We start from the raw sequence: 22871 nt of genomic DNA, 5'->3' as shown, positions 1-22871 counted from the left end.
ACCAATGGGGAGAGAAAATACTGGTGAAATTCTCATGGGTGGGGTACAAGGCTTTTGTTGTGCTTTTAAGGTGGCCAAAGGAGCATTGTGGTTGTCCTTTCTTTTCATTCTGTAAATCACCACACCAGTGATCTGCACTCTGCAGCCTTCCCAGGTGCTGGCATTTCCAATGAAAGCTCAGGAAATGACATAATGCAGTAACGCCTCATGGGATTCCCCCCCCCAACAGGAAGTGTAAGCAGTCAGGGAGGCTGCAGTTTGCTGGAGAAATATTTACTGTAAAGAAAAAAACACTGCACCACCCTTCACTACCTTGCAATGACACAGTACATTCAAAACCCTGTACCCACAGAAATTCTCAAAATAAACCTAAAGTGCCCTGAGAATAAAGCAAAGGGGAGGGGGGTTCTTTAGCAGGTTGGGGAAAAGTTTTGGTTGGGTTGTTGTTGTTTTGAGAAACTGGATGAGTGATTTCAGCATGGGACCACTGTGAACTCGCAGGTGAGTTGAAATTTGAACTGATAGCATTTCTAGCACACAGACCATACCCCTTATTCATTGTCTGACATCAGTTCCCCCTTACAGATGGTGCCATCCATAATTCTGCTCCTTTTTAAATTGTCCATTAGTGATTTCATAAGGCGATAGATTCTCCCTGCTTTATGGAAGGACCTCTTATGTCTGTTCCATTGAAAGGCATCAATATACAAGTATTGTTGAAACTCCCGAGTGTGCAATCAATCTGCTTACCTTGTGAGGAGAGGCCCCCAAGAGCATGGGTAGGCAAACTAAGGCCCGGGGGCCAGATCCAGCCCAATCGCAATCTAAATCCGGCCCATGGACAGTCTGGGAATTAGCGTGTTTTTACATGAGTAGAATGTGTCCTTTTATTTAAAATGCATCTCTAGGTTATTTGTGGGGCCTGCCTGGTGCTTTTACATGAGTAGAATGTGTGCTTTTATTTAAAATGTATCTCTGGGTTATTTGTGGGGCACAGGAATTCGGTCATTCCTCCCCCCCCCCAAAAAAAATAATAGTCCGGCCCCCCACAAGGTCTGAGGGACAGTGGACTGGCCCCCTGCTGAAAAAGTTTGCTGACCCCTGGCCTAGAGGGATGGAGTAGCATTCAGAATGTGTTCCATAGCCAGTTTCGGTTATAAAGTTAGGAGGAGAAAAGACTGATTTTTGTTATCTCTTATTTGGGGCTCTTACTTCCTTGTAAGATGGAACAATTTTCTTTCTTATAGATGACCTTTAGGTCCTGATAAAGATTGCACAGAGTGCTTATTCTCACCAAAGTGGATGCATAAAGTATCCTGAGCGTGTGTAAAAGGGATGGTTAGTGCAATAATAGTGATTATATTTCTTAGGGTAAATGTGGGCAATTGAAAGTAGAGATGGAACGGGGGGGGGGGGAGGAATCTCTGCATTGGGCTAAACCACATAGATGGCTTTCTAATTCCTCCTTTGATTTTGAATTGGCTCATGTTCTCTCCAATCTCCACCCTGGTACCATAAACTTAATCATTTTAAAACATAAATTATTACAATTGTACACTTGCATATTATATTTACGTATATACACACATTTAGCACACATAGAATACAATATCTGCAGAAAGGGAGTGCTGATAAAATGAACAGAACAGTTTCTTTCTGAAGTGAATGACCATATAAGAAGCATAGTTGTCAACTTTCAGATTTGAAAATAAGCGATCAGCAGCCTCAAAAATAAGGGATCAGTAGACTCACCTGTCCCGGGGACAGTCTACGGGATATCTAACAATCCGGGATAGCAACGGGAAGCAGCAGGAAATGGTGCTGAAATAAGGGAATTTCCCGCAAAAAAGGGAAGGTTGACAGCTATGATAAGAAGTATTCTGAGTATCTCTTTGCATAACGAAAGAGTTGGCCATAGGAGCTAATGGCTGGAATGGGGCATGAATTCTCACTGAAGTCAGTTTAGTCCCCTACCCACTTTCTCCTTTTCGCTCTATACTCACATAAGCAAACTAATGCTAATCCCTTCCATTATTCCCATTAAAATGTTTGCATAAATTATACAGCAAGTGCATGACTGGCAATTTTGTGATATACAATTATATGCATTTTCTTGCATGTATTTGCAAGCGCACGTGCTAAACCCTGTCCCTGAAGCCTATCCCCCCTCAAATGAGACATGACAACTATGTATGGGTTTAAATTAGGCCACAACTTTACTGTATTCCAGTTGTAGGAACCTTGGCTTCGGCCTTGGAAGGTATCCCTCTCAACCAACAGGGGCTGAGGATGTGCAGGGCAGTCAAGTGCAGTGGGAGGGGACTGCAAAGCGTGAACTTACACAGCGTGCCCTCCCACCTCACCAAGGCCAGGAGTTTGACCTATTTGCCACCACTCTGGGGCCAGTGAATCAGCCCTTTAATGGGCCCCTGCAAATGCAGCCGCATGGGGGTGCATGACGATATTCCCCCTCATCTTGAAGATATGAAAAGCAAGTGAGTCTGGGCTGAAGGGCATTGACCTTTCCTTGGCCCTTGCCCCAGCCAGCAGCCCATTGTCCTACCAAGATGGGCGCTCTGCGACGGACACCTTGTACAGGGGCGTCTTATCCATAGTGGTGCAGGGTGCCAGGGAAGAGGTGGAGGCTGGACATCAGCTTGCCGCCCTCACCCACCTCCACCGTGCCATGCCAAAGCAGCGCTGCGCCCGGAGCCTCCATCTGCCGTGGCCACTGTGGCACGAAGCGGCCAGCTGAGCCGGGAGGTGACGCGTCCAGCCTCTGCCTCTTCCCTGCTGGAAGAGCCACCCTCGAGCCGCTGCCCGCCTCCTCCAGCCCCACCAGCAGCACCATCCTCCCTAAAAAACTCTGGGAAATGGGGGGGGCACCAGAGGGAGCTTTGCACCATGGCACCGGATATGCTTAACCGGATATGCCCTGACCCTGTAGCCAGGTGGGTAGCAAACCTCGCCCATCTCTTAGGAGGGGATGAGCGGACATCCCAAGGTTTAAGAAAAAATCCAATGGTAAATGAGTGACTCAAGCAGAAGCATGTGCCCAATGCAAGGTGTGATTCAGCATGAGACAAAGCTTGAGTGCAATGAAATCCAAAAATCCTCATTTCTGTCTTTAGCTGTGATTCCAGCAATGCAGAGGATTAGATTAGAGACCCTTTTGGGTCCCTTCCAACTCCACCGTTTTATGATCCTGTGATTTTGCTCATTCTCTCTTGCAGGTACCATGTTAGAAGACAGGAAATGATGCAAGATGGCTAGCTGGAATTCTCTTTTTAGCAGAGATCTATCTGAGACCACTGAGTTCCTAGTGACAATTTTTCATGCATAGCTGTTGCACCTGCAGAAGAGAGGATAGTAACAAGGACTAAGAGCTTCTCCATTCCCATAGGATTGTCCAATCTGCGTATTCCCCACCCCCCAAAAAATGTAAGTAGACTCTGTCATAGGCTCACTCAAACTAGCTTTAATGGGAATGATGCTTTGGTGCCAAAATATAATCTCTGGTGATGGTGAAAAGCATGGGCATAAAAAGGCATAGCCAAGTCTTTCCACTGAATATTGTTTTAATTAAGGTTTTATTTATGAAACTTGACTTCCACTGCAATAACGGGGGGGGGGGGAGGGGAGCATTATCTTTAAAATAGAGAAGACTATATGCTATATTTCATTAAATATGCATAGAAAATGCATTTGCTGCGAAACTCAGAATGTAGAGGGGAGTCTGATTATTTTGTACTTTAAGTGGTCATGTCATGTATAAATGCATGCTGGATTATGTAGTTTTAAAATGAGCCAGTGTAGGGGAGAGAGAGAGAAATTCATTTGTTTTCCTAACAATGCAGGAGGAAGCAGATTATGAGTAACAAGGCACAGGCTTTCATAAGCTTCCAAGCCAACATGAGCAAATTAGTGGTAGAAATCTGTGCCAGATCTTTTGCTAGAGGGAGAAAAGGCCATGTAGCTATCTATATGCTCATCCTTGACACCTAAAATTGGTGTGTGGGTTCTTCTGTATTTACAGATATGTGCACCATATTTTACATGGTTTTTCTCTTAGTAGATGAGTGATACACACTCAGCAAGTAAAAGTCTCCAATGTAAAGCATAAATCAGATTTTAGTTCATGCCCATTTCCTAAAATTGCTAAATACTTGGAGAATGGGAGTTTTTTTTAATCGCTTTCCTCTATAGTTTAGCCAGCCAAATCATGAGCCATTTGTATTTATTTGTTGACAAAGAGTTCCAAGCATACAGGCAAAATAGGATAGATGTATAATTACATTTTGCTTCTGTGCCTTTCAACTGCTGTTTAATTCCTATATGTAGGCATGATATATAATTACAGTATGATTACTTTGTGAAATAATCAGTGCAGACTCTATACATGAGCATTACACAAATATAAAAGTGACAGCTATTTGAACCTCAATGTCGCATGGAGATTGCTTTTGAGAAATAATGTTGGTGAATTTTTAATATTATTCAGTATGTTTGTTGAATATGTACCCAGTAACCTGATCAAAAGTGTGTTTAATTCCCTGTGAAGTTTTCATGCTGCCATTGAACTAATGCAGTTGATCTCCAAAGCAGCTTGCTGGCAAAAAGTCAGTAATGACAGCTGACAGCTACAGCATGCCTCATCTCTTAAAATCCCATGCCCACCTTTGTTGTCAAGATTATTCATCATTTATCCTTTAGTGTTGTTTAATGGCATAAGAAATGAAAACAGGGAGCAATGACTAGGGCAGCCTCAAGGGAAGACTCCTTACATCATCCATTTGTTATAATTCATAGAGATGCTATAGCACAGGGCCAGCCCTATCATAAGGCAGAGTGCAATGAATGACCAAAATCAGGCAGCTGGTTTTGGATGCCCTAAAAGGGCAACAAGCTATTTGTCATTTGATACATGGTTGTTGCATTTTTACAGCCAGGAAGGGAAGAGAAGGATGTGCTTGTGGGACTTTCTTCCTAAGATGCTAAAAAACAATCTCAACCAGCCTTAGATATTTTGCACCTTGATTTACTGCTCTGCCTCAGGCAGCAAAATGTTTTGTGCTGGCTTCAGGCGTTTTGCTCAACATACCACTGGGAATCATAAGTGGAGAGATGGATATTCCTCTCATGTTCTGATTGTGGACTTCCCAGATACAGTGTTGTGAGAATAGAATTCTGAGCTCAATAGGCCAATAGTCTGATTCAGCAGAGATCTACTGTTCTTACATTCTTATGCCTAAATGTGTGAACTGAAAGGGCCCATCTAGCCTAGCATGCTGTTCTCACAATGGCCAATCAGATGCCTGTGGAAAAAAAAACAGCAAACAGGATCTAAGCATTCTCCCCTTCTACAGCTTCCAGCTTTAGTACTCAGAACCTCCAACGACGGAGAAGCTCTTTGAAACAATTGTCAAAGTAGAAATTATTATTTTTTAAAGAAAAAGTGGTGATTTATGCTGGTGTCACTTCAAAAGTGCTCATAGTCTTCAGTTGTTCTAGAAGGTGGCAGCAAGATTAGTAATGGGATCTGACCCCAGGGAGCATGTTAAACACTTGTGTTTATAGAGTTCTGCTGACCTCCAGGGATTTTTCAGCCTAATTCTGGCGGTCAGATTCAATCTCAAAACCCTGAACAATTTTGGTACAAGACAACTGAAAGAGCACCTCATCCTCTATATGTTCCCCCAACACATGATTTAATGCCTTCAGAAGAGGTTTGGTTCTTTATTCTGAGGTGAGACAGATAGCAATAAGAGCAAGGCTGTCTTCATGGTGGTGCTTCTTTGTGGAATTTTCTGTCTAGGTAACCCAGTCTAACTAGACTGATAGTGACTTAAGAAATACAATGGTTTTTAAAAAAGAATATGAGAGATGTAGCAGGCGACTTTAGCTCCTCTTCTGTTAATATATTAGCCTGTTCTTCATGGTCTTGATAATTTATTTTTAGTCATTTTAGGCTGTAACCCTAAATTCATTTACAGTACTAGGGATTAAGCTCCATTGAATACAATGAGACATAACTTCAGAACAACACGCATAGAATTCCATTGTAAATGTTTCATCCAGTGGCCCCAAGCCACCCTCCCAGAGAGTACAACATTTGTTGCCTATTCTCTCTGACTCATTGCAATTGTGAAATGTTTACAAAGGGATGGATAATGACTTAAGTAAGTAAATAAATCTTACCACCACGTCCAAGTGGTGCTGGCAGTTGCCCCTGTATAGAGTCCAACTGTACTGGGCATTCTCAAACTATGTTCCCCCCTACCACTGAAAAACATTTTCATAAAAATGAAAATATAACTTGAGCTTAAAGGACAGCTGAAATGGCATGTGTGAATTTCATTTTTTCCTATGGGCTGAAGTGAATGTAAACTGCAAATATGTACCTTATAAAAGAATCTGATGTGTCTCAGGTAAAATAAAATGATGCAAGAATCACTCATATATTACACTGAAGTACAAACTAATTTATCTTCCGGAGCAAAGGATCAAATGAATTTCTTTTGAGACATTAAAAAAAAATGAAGTTCCTTTCCCCTTCACCAACCTTTTAAGTACCTGGATTCAATGAAGCTGATCATATCAAATAACACCAGAGATTGTTCTTTAATCCACTAAATTGTATGACAATATTCAAAGGCTGTAACTAGATTTAGAGCTTATAGGAGGTGTTAGTCCCATAATTATTATGCTTGACATGAACAATAGGACAGAACCGTTTTAATGATTTTAGGGATTACTTCTTCTTTTTAACAAATTAATCCTAGGTATGAACGTCACACAACCTGAACTAGAATATAGTGAGAGGGGTCCTCTTTCTGGATGTCTATATTCTGCAGATAAATATGCATGCCGCATTCCTTGTTCCCCATTTCTGTTACTGCTATAGGAAGCATCCTGGCTGGTTGATTGGGAGAATTTGGCTCACCCAAGAGACTGGAAAAATAATACAGCTGCGTGAAAGGGGTATGCATTCCTTCATCCTGGTAAGTGTCTGACACTGCAACATATAGGAAAAAAACCTAATACCTATTTTTCCATCTAGCCCAGTATAATCTATTCTGGTTTCCAGGCAAAGGTTTTTCACATCATTTTCTACCCAATGGTTTTTAAAGGGAGATTGAACCTGGGACCCTGTGCATGTCACTCAGGAGCTTTCCCAGCGAGCTATGGTCCTTTCCCAACCAAACCACTAACGGTTTAAAGTGGCCTATATCTCCCTGGCAAGATATCACAATTCTCTTTGTTAACATGGCATGACAACTGCAGATCATGAGAGGCATCAGGACAGAGAATCAATCTCTCACCAAGGTATAGCCCAATGTAAGGTTGGAGTCCAAAATCTTGGCCAGCAATAGCAGGGATCGGTGGAGTTGCATAGCTACCACCACATCCACAACCCTGCCTCTTGCACAAGCCAGGCTGGTAGGTGGGATCAGGGGGAAATGCCTCTTTGCTGTACCAACTTCAAGGGTGCTGCACTGAAGATTCCTGGGCTCCTTTGGGGTGAAGTATGGTATGCAAATTTAGTAAATGAATACATAAATTTCCAGACAGTGCTATTGGAGGGGAGGCATCTATTTTCCTCAATATTCTCAGGGAGAGAAATTTCCCGGTGATTTCTTGTATGCAACCCAACCCATCAGCACTGGCAATGGCTATGACCTAGTGTTTCCTACAGGTTTGTTTGTTTGTGTTTGTTTTGGTACTACTACTGTCAGGCATTTTGCTTGCAAAACATAGCAAGAAACTACAGCCCTGTCCAATACTAGGCACGGCAGGTAACTAGTCCCACCCCACAGCAATTGGTTTCCAGAGTTACTCAGGTGCCTAATTTTAGTTGCCTCTTTCACTTTCCTTCCAAACAGCGATGACTCTTTGTTGCTAGCCGAGCAATAACAGGCTTCCTCCTTTTAGTAATTTGTTTTATTTGTTAAATATTTGCCACTACATGCCTGGCTGTCTTACTGCCATAAATGATTTCAGTATTCATTTAGCTCAATTTGTCTATCTCCATCTCCCTTTTCTGTTTTTTTGGATCTTCTACTGGCTAGACTGAAATTTCACCGTCTTCCAGCGGATCGTTGGGAGTGTCTCAGACTTGCGTTTGAATTGCTCTCACACCTGATCACTCAAAGTTCTCTTCCATGTCGGAACAGAGGTGGTTACGGACCCTGAATAATAAAATGGAATTTGTCAGCTTAAATAAAAGATGCCATTCTCAATTTTTCACGTTAGTGGGCCTCCCCATCTTCCCTGAGGAAGTATTTGTTCGGTATAAGAATCTCAGTGGAGAATGAACGAAGGAATAAAAAAGAGCACAATCCCATCAGATAGTTTTAATGGCATGATGCAGCCCAAGTATGCATGTTTATATTACTGCTGAGTCTAAAGATTTTAAGTGATTTTTTTTTTCATCCTCAAAGTAAGGGCTGGTGGGGGAAAGGTTGCACACAAATGTCCACATTCAATACTTTTTTCCTGTTGCTGCTGCTGCCATCTGCTTTGATATTCAGGCAGGAGGAGTCCCACTGCTGTGTAAAAAAAAACTCTGAATCATCAGTAATAATAGGAAGAAATGTGATGGTGCAGTGTAGACACCACAATTTTAGTTAAGCAAAATTTGTGGGCTAAGTTTTAACAGGTAAGAGGGGATATATCAATTGCAATTTCTCCCCCTAGGAGCTTATATGTGTGGGCTGAAAAGAGTTTAAAATCCCACTCTTGACAACAAAATTAAATTCATAGGAATTATGCTGTAAAACCTTGTTATGAGCAAGTCCAATAAAGGCTGAATGACTGAATGAGCAAGTCCAGCTATGAAGTAAGCTGGCTCTCCCTTTCTTACCCTGCTTAACAAAGAATCAGGCAACTACTTGGGAATTAGGTTTACAGTTATATTTACAAACTTTATAACATGCATTGGCTCACAGCAACAGAAGCAGTAAAAACTACGCAGGCAAAATACTTATGTTCACAGTGTAACCAGCATCAGGCCTCTGTGTGAGCTGGAGCAAGCAGAGGCATGTCTGCATCCAACGCTGGTCAAAGGAAGATGGGGTGGGGGACAGGAACTACTATGCTCCTTCCTGTTCTGGAGAGGAGGGGAAATGACATCATACAGATCCTCCTCAACTAATTGTATTGCTATGGTCTGAGAATCTGTCTATCATCAATACAACTCTGGGACTTCCCAAAAAATGCATTTGTTAGGTTTGGCTCCTAATTTCTCACCAAATTAGAGTAAGACAATGCTGCCTTTCCACATTTTTATAAGTGGTGATTTTTTAAATGGAAACCGGAGGCATTGGGGCCCTAGTTACAGTTGTCGCTGTCCCTAGTGCCAATGACCCAAAGGGCCAAACTGCACAGGATGTCCTGTTTTGGCTCTGCTTTGACTTGGAGCCTATGGTTTCTTTGCAGGAGGAGCAAGAATACCTCCATCCAGGTATTCCTCCTTCCAGGTACCACTAGCAAGCTCAAGGAGATTGGATGCAGACAGTTGAGCCACCAGCATTTTCTGGGTTCCTTACCAGCTCTCAGATTCCTACTCACTTCCATCACCAGGTGTGTGACAGGAAGAGAGGAGTTGGCAGGCCAGGTGGAAGCAAATAAACAAGTGAACATTTCAGAATGTCTGAACTCCCTATCCCGCCTTTGCCAGACCTGTCTCTGCCTGTCTCTCTCTGCTGGTGTCCCTTGCCATTGTCACTTCTGGTAACTTCTCCTCCCTAGTCCTTCCTCCTCCTGATCCAAGTATGAGGGTTGAATAAATGGAAACAATGTTAAGAATGGACAGACCAGTCAGTGTCCATTCTCTGTCAGTCTCTTATGCCTTCAGTCGTAGCTTTATTCCACTCCCCTTTTAGAGATTAAAAATACATGAACATTTTGCATTTATGCATTTTTCATATGCACTCTTTCCCTAAGACATTGTCTTCTTTCCCTTGCCTTTTCTCATAAAATACATTTTTGTACACATTTTCCATGTGAAATATGCATTTTGTGTATGTAGGCCCAGATCTAAAACCAAAGCTGCGTTACAATTTTTTTGAGAAGTGAGTAAACTGACAGATGGCTGCTCTGCATAGATGTCCAGGATCTGCAAATTAGGTCAGTTTTCTTTAAAATGTGGCCTGAACAAATTTCTCCTCCATCCCTAAACAGTCAGTGAACCAGAGAATGTTTTTTCCCCCTGTTAAGTCTAATGACTTGTCCATTCTGTCCTACTTCCAATTTGCTCCCATCCTCACAGTATAGCTTGAAAAACACTTTGTAAAAGATCTTGCCGCATTTGTGTAAGACAATTTGTTAGCATTCTCTGGGCTGTTTCTCAGCTTTCCCAGCTATAAATTTTGCTCAGAGTGATGCTCCTGCCTCTTGTCATCTTCCCTGCTTTTCTTATTTAAACATGATATATTTCTTTATTCATTCACTCAGCACACAGCCAGTTTCTTATCATGTAACATAATTCCCATTGATCCATCTTTTCCCCCATCTCAGGGATGTTGGTGAATTTATTATCCATTTGCCTGCAGTGGAACCCTGCATTTGACTTACCTGCCACTCTCAGAGAGATGAACTTAGCTGACTTTTTCCCTTTTCCCTTGAAAAAGCTGGAGTTTATCCTGCCTTCCATCTCTTTCTTTCTTTCAGTTTAGCCCGTACTGGTACTTCTCCTTGACTTCTTTTATCGCCTGGAATCAAGTTTTACCAGACATTGAAGGGAGATGTATTGCAGCAATATAGTTTGTGGCATGTCTTTCGAAAAGCAGTATAAACTACAGTCTTTAAAATATGTGCAGCATCTATACTGAAAGTGTACACAAGCGAAGGATTTGTTGCATAATCACCGGAACTATTACTGCTGCTACTAGAATCCTTGCTCTCTGTGTAGTACAACCAAGGGGCACCTATCTAATGTCACTAAATTGGTGCCCACAAAGCAAAGCACTGGAAGGAAAGCAAATCTCTTTGGGTTGTTCCCATCAAAATCAACAGGCCAAGTTTGCTGACAATACAAAATTTTTCAGGGCCATTAAAACAAAAAGGGATTGTGAAGAACTCCAAAAGGACCTTTCCAAACTGAGTGTAAGGGTGGAACAATGCAAACCAGTGCAAAGTGATGCAGGTTGAGGCAAAAAAATAAGGCAGTATGCTTTTGAATACCAGTTGCTAGAAAACACAGAAAAAGAGAGTGCTCTTGTGCTAAAGGTATCTGGTTGGCCACTGTAAGAGCAGGATGATGAACTAGGTGGACCATTGCCCTGATGCAGCAGGCTCATATTATGCTCTTATATTTAGCACAAAATCTTCTAATATGTGCTAGACACCTCTCTAATGTGTACTAGCTCCCAATCAATCAACAACAAAACATTCTAGTGCCCCCCAATGCATTTACCACCACTTTTTGCACTAGTTGTAAACTCCAGATAGTCTTCAAGGGCTGCCCTATATAGAGCACATTAAAATAGTTCAGCCTGGTATTTACCAGAGCGTGGGTGGCACTGGCCAGATTCCCTCTGTCAAGCAAAGGTGTGCCAGCCTGGGTAGAAATTATTATGTTTGTCAATTTTATTAAGGTTGCAAGATGGGTAAGGATGACCTTTCCTTGAATGTATTAACACTATTTCCTACAAGCATAAGGTAGGTTTTCCTGTTCATAGTTGCAGATAGTCTCCCCCCGCTGAAGGAAAAGTAGATCCAAAAGTTACCATGAACTTGGTCTAAAGTTCAAAATAATTTTGTTTCGATGTCTCTCAGGAGAATAGGATGGGGTGTACATCCTCTCCATCTTTCAGCTGACTGGCCTGTGTTTGTAAGCAGACAATTTCCCAGGTTAATGAGAGGTTAGGCTGTACCTTAGAAAGTGAGGTGCATTATGTTTCCATTTGGGATGTCTGTTTGCTCACATCTCATTATGAGCTAACACAAGGAGGTTGCTTTATTGCTCAGGTTGTTCAACTGCTGTGCGTTTGTTAGGGAATCATTCTGCAAAGAAACAACTAAAAGGTTTCTATAAGGTTCCAGAGGTGTTTTTCCCCGCCCCCTTTAAATTTTGGAATGGCACTTTGACCTTTATTAGTGTCAGATGGAAGTGCTAATAAAAAGAAGACCAATTGGCTTCGTGTTTGTAGATGCCTGAGGGCAGATGTCTGACCGAAGAGTGCTGCCTGTGAAGGACTGTTGCTGTGATTTACAACGTGCTGGAGATAGGACTTTTGTTTGACAGCGTACTGTTTATGATAACAGTCAAAATATTTCTTTTGCAATCTTAATGCTTGTTCCCAGTCTGGGAATAAAATCTTTTGACTGAGACTTCACAGTTTGGTGAGTCATCTTTAAAATAACTTGGTCATTGTTCACCACTTCTGTGACAGAGAGAGAAAGGAAAGCTATGCTAAAACAGTTTAAGAGGTTTTACCTAACCACCAGTTTCTGGTGCAGCAAAAGTGTGTGGATGGTAACCTCTAATAGTTTCTTTAGAAGTATTTGCGTATTGGTTTAAAAGGTGAAGCTACTGTCTTTTCAAGGCTCATGATGGATCATAGAAGTTGCATATAAATCAATATAGCAGCTATATTATGTTCTACAGCCAAATATTTGCGGGATGTAAAGGTGCAGTCAAGTGCAGCATTCCGACAGAGGACTAACGGCCTCCATGTTCTAACTGGTTGCTGTGACAACCAGTTTGTTGGTTGCTGGTAGTTTTTTGAAAGATAACTGCTCAGTTGCTGTCACCTCAGGACCAACTTCCCTCTGGTATAGTTTATTTGCTTGTTATGGAACCTAAGCCTGCCTTCAAGTACAGTTCTGTAAACCTGAATGAATCTGAGAGTAAAATAGTTTTATATTAACATGAATCAGATTCTTGTGTGTATTCTTTAAGAGGGATTCAAAGGGATTTTTAACCAGGAAGGCATCTTTATTAGTAGAACTCAGACGAGTCAGCAACAAGCTGATCACTGCATAAACTTATAAAGGGGATTGTTTAACTCTGCTAAAGTAAACCTTCTCACAATATTCTTTGGGTTTTAAACCTCCAAAATACAATTAGGGAACAGCAGCTCTGGACCTATTCAGGAGTCTTTCAGAATCACAGCCTTATTGCTCTGCTGAAACCCGCCCTCCAGTTTCTCAAAACTTTTCATCTTTTAGAAAAGAGGTGCACAAACCCAATATTTTTATTAAAGTTTTTCATTACAGTAAAGAATGGGATTGAAGGACACAAGGAGATTAATTTCATCAAGACATATGCAACATACATGTTTCATCGAATAAGATAAAGGGGGGGGGTAAATAATACCAAAGAAAGATTGCATCCAGTTGTAAACACATTTATGCCAAGGGAAGGTATAAGAGAACCAGCTTCCACAAAAATATACATCATGGTGGATGAATAAAATATATCACAAGTAAAGGTACATTATCCAATTAAATAAGACAAAGTATTACAGTGGTACCTCGCGGGTCACATTTCAGCGCTTCTGCGCATGCACGTGATGTCATGTTTGACGGTCTGTGCATGCGCGCACGGCGAAACCCGGAAGTAGCGGGCTCCGTTACTTCTGGGTTGCCGTGGAGCACAACCCGAATTTGCCTAACCCGAAGCATATTCATCCCGAGGTATGACTGTACTAGGATTATATTTAGCCTAGAATATCCTTCGTTAAAGACACTGATGGGGTGGAGTGGGATTCACTCACAGTCTATGCTTCCTTGAAAGATTCCGTCAATGGTGTCTCCAATAAATTTTACACATCACTTGGGAAGACAGGCAAACTAATACCAGTGTAGTGGACGAAGCAAAGATGATTCTTCAACATCATTGGACTGGTCATGTTGTGTGGATGCCTGATGATCGTCTTCCAAAGCAACTACTCTATTCCGAACTTAAAAATGGAAAGTGTAATGCTGGTGGTCCACAAAAGAGGTTTAAAGACTGTTTCAAGGCAAATCTTTAAAAAGTGTAGTATAAACACTAACAACTGGGAAACACTTGCCTGCGAGTACTCCAATTGGAGAACAGCCTTTAGCAAAGGTGTCATGGGTTTTGAAGACACTCTAACTCAGGACACAAGGAAGATACGTGCTAAGAGGAAGGCACACTTGGCAAATCAACACCGTGATTAACTTCCGCCTGGAAACCAATGTCCCCATTGTGGAAGGACGTGTGGATCCAGAATTGGCCTCTACAGTCACTTACGGACTCATTGTTAAAACCGTGTTTATGGAAGACAATCTTACTTGGCTACGAGTGATCACCAAAGAAGAAGAAGAAAACAAAACTTTTTTTGTGAAAAACATTTACTGTAGTTTTCTCGGTATAGTTCTGTTGCCCTTCTGAATGACAAGCATCAAAGGCTCACAGACTTTGCTCTGTAAAAACTTACACATCAGAGTGCACTATGGAGACAGCAGTCTGGAAAAATAGAGTATTATAGCCAGACAGAGCATTTGAGCTCAGGGCTTGCTCGGGGCTTTGGAATTGTATCCTAGTTGGACAGTGGCAATTTTTTCTGTGCTCTTTGCAGAGGAATTTTGTTGTTGGCATCCGTCTGTCTCAAAAGACAATGGAGTGTGCCTCTGGGGGTGAAGTCCAACCACTCTGTCAGCAGCACCAAAGTGACATCCCTGGGGCACGAGCCTGGACAGAGACAAAGTAGGTGTTGAACAGTTCCTCTTTCGGTCGTCCAATTAAAAGCAAGCACAACAATTATAGCAAGTAAAGCAACAAATAAAATCATCAGGGCAGGAGGTTCTAGTCAACAGATCAGTCCTGCGACCCGGAAGTACTGGAAAGGGTTACTTCCGGGTTTCGCAGCTCGTGTATGCACAGAAGCGCAAAATGACATCATGCGCAGAAGCGGCGAATTGTGACTTGCGCGTGCGCAGATGTGGGTTGCGTTCCTTTCAGGTTGCGAACGGGGCTCCGGAACGGATCCCGTTCGCAACCAGAGGTACCACTGTACATTGAAATAAATCTGGTTTAATGGATCATCATAGTACTCTAAATATTTCTGATCCCATAGTAGATCTAGCAATGGGTCATTTACTTGGTTGCTTTGTGCAGTGTGTGTGTGTGTGTTTAAAAGCTGCAATGAGCCAGAGGTTCTTGGTTTCAGGTGTTTTCCCCCCCTATGGGGATAAAAAATGTGTGGATTTTGTAACTTTCCCCACTTGCTTTTATAAATGTTTATTTCTAGTTGTAATGCTGAGATAGAGCCCACGGTCCATTTTCTTATAAGGTACATACAGTGTACACCCACCCACATATGTTTATTGCATATTACTACTATGTTTATTACATATTACCACATATGTTTATTATATATTACTAACTATGTTTTGCATATAACCATACATACAGTTCTGGCGGCCGAGGAATAAACTATCCCTTTGTTTAGGCTGACAACAGGAAGCTCATATTGTTAGATGATATAAAATTTAAATGAAATAGCAGTTGGCTGAGCCAAATTTTCATATAAATTAATATTGTTATTGTATTTTAATAAAGCCACAGTGCTTTTGGAATTATGTCTACATCAATCACTTAGCACAATTATTGACTCATGCATCATCTGGCTCCTTCTGTTGACAAAGTTGTTGTAAATTTCATGAACACAATATATCAAAGAGCCGTAAAATTTCACTGTCAACTCTTGCTAAACTTTCCTCGACTGTATTGTTGGAAGAACCCCCCATAGTCAATGACATTGTAATATGCCACTGTGTAATTAAAATGTTGACATATGCAAAGATTTGTAAAGAAGATAAGAGTGTGTGTGTGCGCGCACAGAAGTTTAAAGGAGAGAAGCAGATGGCTTTCTATCGGAATATATATGGAAGGTGCCAAAAGATAACAGGCAGATGGTTTACGCATGAAGGACAGACAGGGAGGACTATTATCTGCTAAAGAAAAATGCGAACAATTCCCCGTAAAGTCAATGCAATTTTAAGAATGGTAATTTTGACAATAATTTTTGTGACTGGGTCCTTATAATCAGTGCAAACATGCTGCCTAGAAATCATATACAGATAGGAAGTTTCAAGTTGTTGTGGTCATCCATGTACGGGGGCAGTCAAAAAGATTCTCTCCAGACATTTGGGACTACAGTTCCCATCAGTCTCAACCAGCAGCATGGCCTGGGGTCAGGGATGATGGGAGTTGTGCACAGTATCTGAGGAGCACCATGATGGATACCTATGGTATATTATAGCAGTTATACTGCCAGTGAAATTTCTGTCCTACCAAAAATGTAAGAGAAAGGTGATTAAGAATTAATTAATTAATGCTCATATGGGGAATCGAGACTTTTATCTCTTTCATTCCAAACTACTGATAAAACCACTGTAGCATTATGAGCCTTTAATAGAGCTACAGATATGCTCTTGTACGTGGCCCATAGCGAAGCCATATGAACCTGACGCATGTGAAATAAAATTATGTATTCTGTGTTTCTATTATGCCTTTCTTCTCTATGGTGATCTCCTGATATCACTTTCTCCGTTCCTGCTTTCGATTTTATGATTTCTCCTCTTGCCAAGGCATCTGACAGCCACGCTGATTAGGACAACCCATTAGAGTCATTTTCTGGAAATGTACCTCCAAGCTGTAGCTACAACTGAGTTGGGCTTTGAAGTCTTCCTACTGAGATGCTGCTTCAATGAGTCATGAGTTTTCATAACTCCAGCTCCACAGGCATAGTCTTGTGTGTGAGAAATGCTTTGAGTTTCTTCGCAGTGGTTTGAGAAAATATATTTCAGGCGTATAAGGACAGTATAGTTCTGGCCAGACCCTCATAGTTCAGGGATCATTCAATTAAGATAACTCTGATTCTCCCACCTATGCCCAAAACATCAACCTTCTTCCTTAAAACTCAGTACCACACACCCTTCCTGAGATACCAACACAGAGTTCTATGCAGTCCAAAGAAGTCCAAAGGGTTCATGAACCTGAGATCACCCCCGTTTGGATCAGATTCACCTGGAGCAATCTGAGGCTGTCAAAAGTAGGGGGTTGTCTGGTGGCAAGAAGTGAGCGGATGAGATGCGCAGGCAGATTGTATGTGTCTCCTCCTTGCCCCCTCCTAACTGCATATTTACTTAGGGTTTAATTATGGTCAGGTGGGAAAAGAGGCACATTCATTCTCTCCCCCCCTCCCAACTACATAGCTGTGCAAGGTTCCTAAAACCAGTCAGGGGGCCAAATCCAGGTCAAGTTTCCTCCAAATCATCTACTCCAAATTGCCAGACTAGACCTTGAATCGGATTGTGTGGGTCTGTGCACAGCCCTCTGCTGAGATCACCTGGTGTGATACTAACCACGGTGAAACTTGCACGAGCAGAACAATTTCTGCCTGCACAACTGAACTTCCCTCTTCTCCCCTTCTCATGCCCTCTGAACCCTCCAGAACAGATTTTGGGGGAGGTGCAAGGAGAAGGAAGGGGCACTCTGTCGTATGAGCAGAACCTGTTTTGCTTCTGCAGAGACTTAGCTGCTGCCCTGAGCTCCTTTGGAAAGGAAGGACAGGATACAAATTTACAGTAATAAATAAACTCAGTAATACATACCTGTATTTGCCCTGCAGTAATTACCTGCATGAATAGTAGGAAAAGGGAGGAGGGGGAGAGATATCTTCAAGGGCTTCTAGCAGAACCCTCTTTTATTGGTACACTCAGTTATTCATTTCCCTCATTAAAGATGGTGATATCCAGTTGGCCTGTTGTAAAGGCCAAAGGGGCACATGTTTGAGCATTACAAGTAGAGTGGGGTGGGGTGATTTAAGTCGCCTAAATTTCTGCTTATTCTGTTATTATATTTACTTCAGCTGCTTGCTCCAAAGATGCAAAAAGTAGGGTTGGAGCAGAGGAGGAAGAAGGTGCCTCTTGACTGACTGTATAAAATCCCAGGGTAGACTGGCCTCACTTCTTCCCTAAGTATAACTGTGTAGTAGTGGGCAAAATAGTTGTCTTTCTTGACTTCCCTGTTTTATAGTCTGTCTCCGACACTGACAGAGCTCTCCTAATACTTTAATTCCTATCTTGAATCATGTTTGATTTCCTGGATGCCATATTTGTTTAAAACAATGCTCTTCTTATTTTCTTCACCATCTGTGTGGCTTCTCCTTGTCTGAATGTAAATGAGATATTCAAATGCCATCCAGATGTCTGGATCCATATCGGTATTAACATATTATGCAAATTCTTTATGGACAATATGAGGTGTTGGGTTGTTGTTTTCTGCCGTAGCAAAAGAGTAAATCAGAGGCTGACAAGAAAGAAAAACAGAACGTGCACAGAAACAGCCACATCATCATCATCATAAAAAAGAGTGTGTCTGCAGTTGTTTATCTTGAGGGGTTATGGAATCTCCCTGAGAAGAGGTTTTCAGAAGAAGTTGGCTATGGATGGATGAATCCATCAATTCCCAGTCCACATCAATTGTACATGCCTTCATTCATAAGTCCATCCCATCCCATATCAGCATTGGTCTATTACTTCTTTAAAATGAAGAAAACCTGAACAAATATCCTTAAAATATCCACAAAAATAAGCATTAATAGATATTTCATCAGTGTATGCATTTCTAACCATAGTTTCCCCTTATTTATTTATTTTTTTACACATTTTGGTACTTATGAGCAATATTTCAAAATTCAGAGACTTGCAAAAATTGACGAATACTTACGTTGTGATCCATGCATTAGTCCAGAAGGCACAAGTTCACTCAGAAATGTATACTGAATAGAATTATTTTCCATCACTAGATCTGGCAGCTGAAAAGCATGCTATAGGTATGTGACATTCTCATATGGTGAAAGGCACTGGACTAGATTTCCCACAGTGCAAATTACAACGGTCTGATCCCCATGTTTGTATTAAGAGGAGCTTCAGAGAATTTTTTAAAAAAAGGTTTAAGTTCCTTCAATTTGGGACCCTTCAGTTTGTTAATAAGATCACTGGCCTAACTACTTAAAATTTACCCCTCTTTGGGTAATGGAATTAGATCAAAGCAGAGACCCACATCTTACAACTCATTTTCCACAAAATATACTGATGACTACCAGCTTGGATAGCCTAGTGGCTTCAGTATATTTTGAATATACTCTTGATAAAAAAGCAAACAAATTTATGGAAAATAATGCTACTAGTCATGGCAGCTATGTACTACCTCCAGTATAGGAAGTAGTATGTTTCAGAATACCAGTTGTTGAGGAAAACAAATGGGGAAAGTGTTGTTGCACTCATGTGTTGCGTGTGGGCTTCCCATAGGCATCTAGTTGGCCACTGTGGCATGCTGGTCTAGATGAGTCTTTAGTCTAGGCCAATAGTTCTATTCTTATGTTCTATGTCTTCCTCTACCTGTGAGGAAAGAACAAGTAATTCCCCTTGAAACTCTTAATAAAAGGATTTTTTAGATCTCCCCAACCCCCTTCTGAAGGATCCAGCTTGCTGATAAATGAATCAATGCGGGCATTTTGTTTAAAAGCACATTGCTCATAGAACCTTTTTGTGCCCGAGTCGCTTATAGGGGAATCAATATTTGGTGTGCAGTAAGCAGCACTTTTATGATAGCTTGAGTGACACTCTTCAGAGATAAGTGAAAATGAGCAGCTATTGCTTCCAAACATTCCTTTTGACAGACTCACTCTGGCACTACCCACATGACCTCTTCCAACTTTGACGAGAAAACAAACATTTATTACGGAGCCACATCAGCAGCTTTTGAGCAAACTCACAATTTCTTTTCCATCTGTAATATAATGCCCTTAAATTAAATAATACAGAAGGTCGCTTGGAGGACTTTCACAACTGGCTAGTGGCAGTCCGCCCTCTCCCAAACAAAAAGTAAGGATATGTTCTAGATGGGAGAACATATGGTTTTTTGAGTTCTCTTTCTTGACTCATAAACTCGACTGTGTATTTGCATGCCCAGGTGCAGTGAATGCTGCACTGGTATGGTACATGCACAATGAAGAAATCACAATACATCATTCTTGGCTCAAAACAGGCCACAATTTTATTGGTTGCAGATATGAGTGAGTTTTGGCCTAGGCATTGGGTGATTTCTGAATTGGTCAGCCAGCCTGCAATTGGTTAAATCCACAGGCAGGCATATTTAAATTCTCTCAGCCAGTGGCAGAGGTAAATGTCTCTCACCAGCTATTGAGAATTATGAAAAAGAACTTAACACCAGCAGAGAGCCATGTGGCACAGCAACTACTGCCCACAGTCAGGGCAGCAGAATTTATGAGCACAGGTGATTACAAGGCCTTGTGGTTTTTCAGTGCACATTAGTTTTAACTGGTTCATGATGCCACTCTTTTACTTTAAATATAGAGTTGAGCTGAAATTTCTCAATGTTTTTCTGAGGAAAACTCTAAGATTTTTCTTTTCCTCTCTTTGGAAGAAAAAGCCACCTTACCAACTATTCTCCAAAAACTCTTCTTCAACTTTTTGTTGCTGCAGCCACACAACAATGCCCCTGACACACAAAAAGGCCTCACTAGGTCTAGAGGGTTGTGAAGGATGCCAAATGGTACCAGGTGCTAACACAGTTGCTGCAGTGTCAGGATCCTTAGGAAGGAAGAAACTGTGCTACTGCAGGTGCTCATGGTAAGCCCCACCCTGAGAACTGCTAAAGGATATTGAAATGATCTCACCCCTCAAGTTCTCTGCCTACAAATAGACTGGAGAATGTTTAGAAGCTATCTGTGCACAGCTCTAATTTAGGTAGTTAGTATAGAGAGTTTTAGCCAACTAAATCATTTTAAGCATAAAATAACTTCTGTGGGCACAACAGACCTTCCCCTTCCTCTTCTCCCCCTGACCCCCCCCCCCCACCTCCAAATCTGTTGTGGAGGCTTGGAAGAGCAGATATGATGAGGCTGGGAAAAGAGTAGGAAGTTCCACTGGACTCGTGGAAGTCATTCCCTGCACACTGTTATTAGCCGGATTCAGCACTTACAGATCCAAATGTACTGAACGAACAGCAAAGCGTGTTCTCCTTCATACAGAGCACGTGTTGTGGTGGGGGCCAACAAGACACTCCAAAATTGTGGGGCGGGCTAATTGATCGTTGGCCACTGTTGTGATTGGGCTTCCCCTGTTGTTGGGAAGAAGTTAATGTTGCCATATTGTGATTGACAGCCAGAAATGTTAAAACTCCCTGCACGAAACGTAGAGCTTCCTCTTTTCGCTCTGTGCATCGGATTGCCCGTCTCCCCCCCCCCCCATATTTGGGGCTGTTCGCGTTGACCTTGCTATGCCTGTCATGGGGTCGTATGCCCGTCACTATCCCCAAAATGTATTCCCCTTTTCTGACTTTCGCAGGCTTGCAAAATGTCAGTCTGTCCCCACCGGGGGCAGATAGTCACAACCAATGCCTAAGCAACCACTCACATTTTTTTGTATTTTAATAAAGTTGTGGCAAAAATTATGCCAAAAACCTTAAACAAAAATTCTGTGTGATGTGTGAGTTATTTGGGGTGGCTTGGGGACCTCTACACGCAAATATTTTGCTCACTATCACCAAATGGTTTTCCTTGTCCTCTAGTGAAGAGGGAGAGAGAAATTGTGCAGGTACATTTTCTAGCTGCACTTATGTCCAAATTGCCAGGAGGAACAATAGAATAGTAAAAAGGCATTTTAAAGCAAAACAAAACAGAAAAACCTTCCGTGGTGATATAAAAACTTTGAGTTGATGCATCTAAAGTTAATTTAATTTGGGCCATATGGTACATTAACTAGAATGAGGCCTCGGTGCACAAAGGCATTTCTAAACCAGTAGTCGTCTACTCACAGTTGACAGGAAAACAAATTTCAAGAAAAGGACAGCACTACTGGGAATGGAGGGGAAGGAGGGTGTGTGGAGTTTTTAGTGGAGGTTAGTAAAGGTTCCGCGTACAGAATTCAACATGATGGAGAAGTTGCTGCAAACAGGAAAGGGAACCAGAGTGTGCTTGCAAAGGCGTGAACAGAGATCTAAGCTGAGCACAATCAGTTTAATCAATGGGAAAAGAGTTCATAGGGTTTGCCCTGGGTACATTGCAAAGCACAGTGGGACCATTTACAAGTAAATCTACAAAGTAAATGGGCCAGCAAAGTTTGTTTCTAAATTAGCATGAAATGTCTTCAGTGGAACCTGAAATAGAATAACTGTTAACTGCAGTTTCCTTTTCAGACACGGAACTTGATGCCAGTTTGAGCAAACATGGAGCAACTGTTGCTTCTTTAGGTTTCCTGGCAAAAGCAGACAATTAGAAAAACAGAAAAATCTTTGCATGTTGAAAAATCTTTGAGCTTTTTTGAACACATGCCCCAAAGTTGTTGTGCTTTTTTTACAAAAACACACACACACAACCCCCCCCCCCGAAATTTTTTAATCGACTTGCCTAAGATCCAGGACAAAGCGCCGCCCTTTGGAAATTCCCCCGGATGTCAATTCCGCCTTTGGAATCCCAATAATGTCCAGGAAAATACAGACGTATGGCAGCCCTACACAATCTGAACACAAAACTGTTCTTCAGACTTTGCATTGCTCATCTCTATGTGAAGCCTTAATGCTCACAATTACTTTTAACATGAGAGAATCACTTTGAAGCCACTTTCTCATTCATCTATATCTATAGCATAGTAAAAATTTCTGTTAACCCTCCCAAAGATATCAGATCTTTGCCACATACCCCAAACTTTTTCAATCAGAAGCAGTCGGGGTGGGGGGTGAGGTGGGGAATGAACTCCTCATAGTACAGATGGAAGACAAGCAACTCTGTTCTTATAAAACCCATATTTTTGAAGCGCCATTTTTGGAGACTATTCTGAATTGCTTCTTGGGGGATTCAAGTGTTCCA

General features: G+C 41.7%; 2 long non-coding RNA genes across 2 annotated transcripts in view; one reads left to right on the top strand and one right to left on the bottom strand.

Annotated features, from left to right (window-relative positions):
- The window catches only part of LOC310671185, a 917602-nt gene that overhangs the window by 281120 nt on the left and 613611 nt on the right, over positions 1-22871 (top strand). The gene's annotated exons all lie outside the window — the stretch shown is intronic.
- On the bottom strand, positions 8038-12756 carry LOC310671148. The gene is made up of 3 exons (XR_014507830.1): positions 12440-12756; positions 11877-12006; positions 8038-8189 (listed from the first exon to the last, which is right to left on the bottom strand). It is a non-coding gene; the product is annotated as an uncharacterized lncRNA (long non-coding RNA).

This window comes from Podarcis tiliguerta (genome assembly GCF_965153285.1).
Source record: "Podarcis tiliguerta genome assembly, chromosome: 2".
Lineage (NCBI taxonomy): Eukaryota > Metazoa > Chordata > Lepidosauria > Squamata > Lacertidae > Podarcis > Podarcis tiliguerta.
This window is presented reverse-complemented; position numbering and strand designations above follow the sequence as displayed.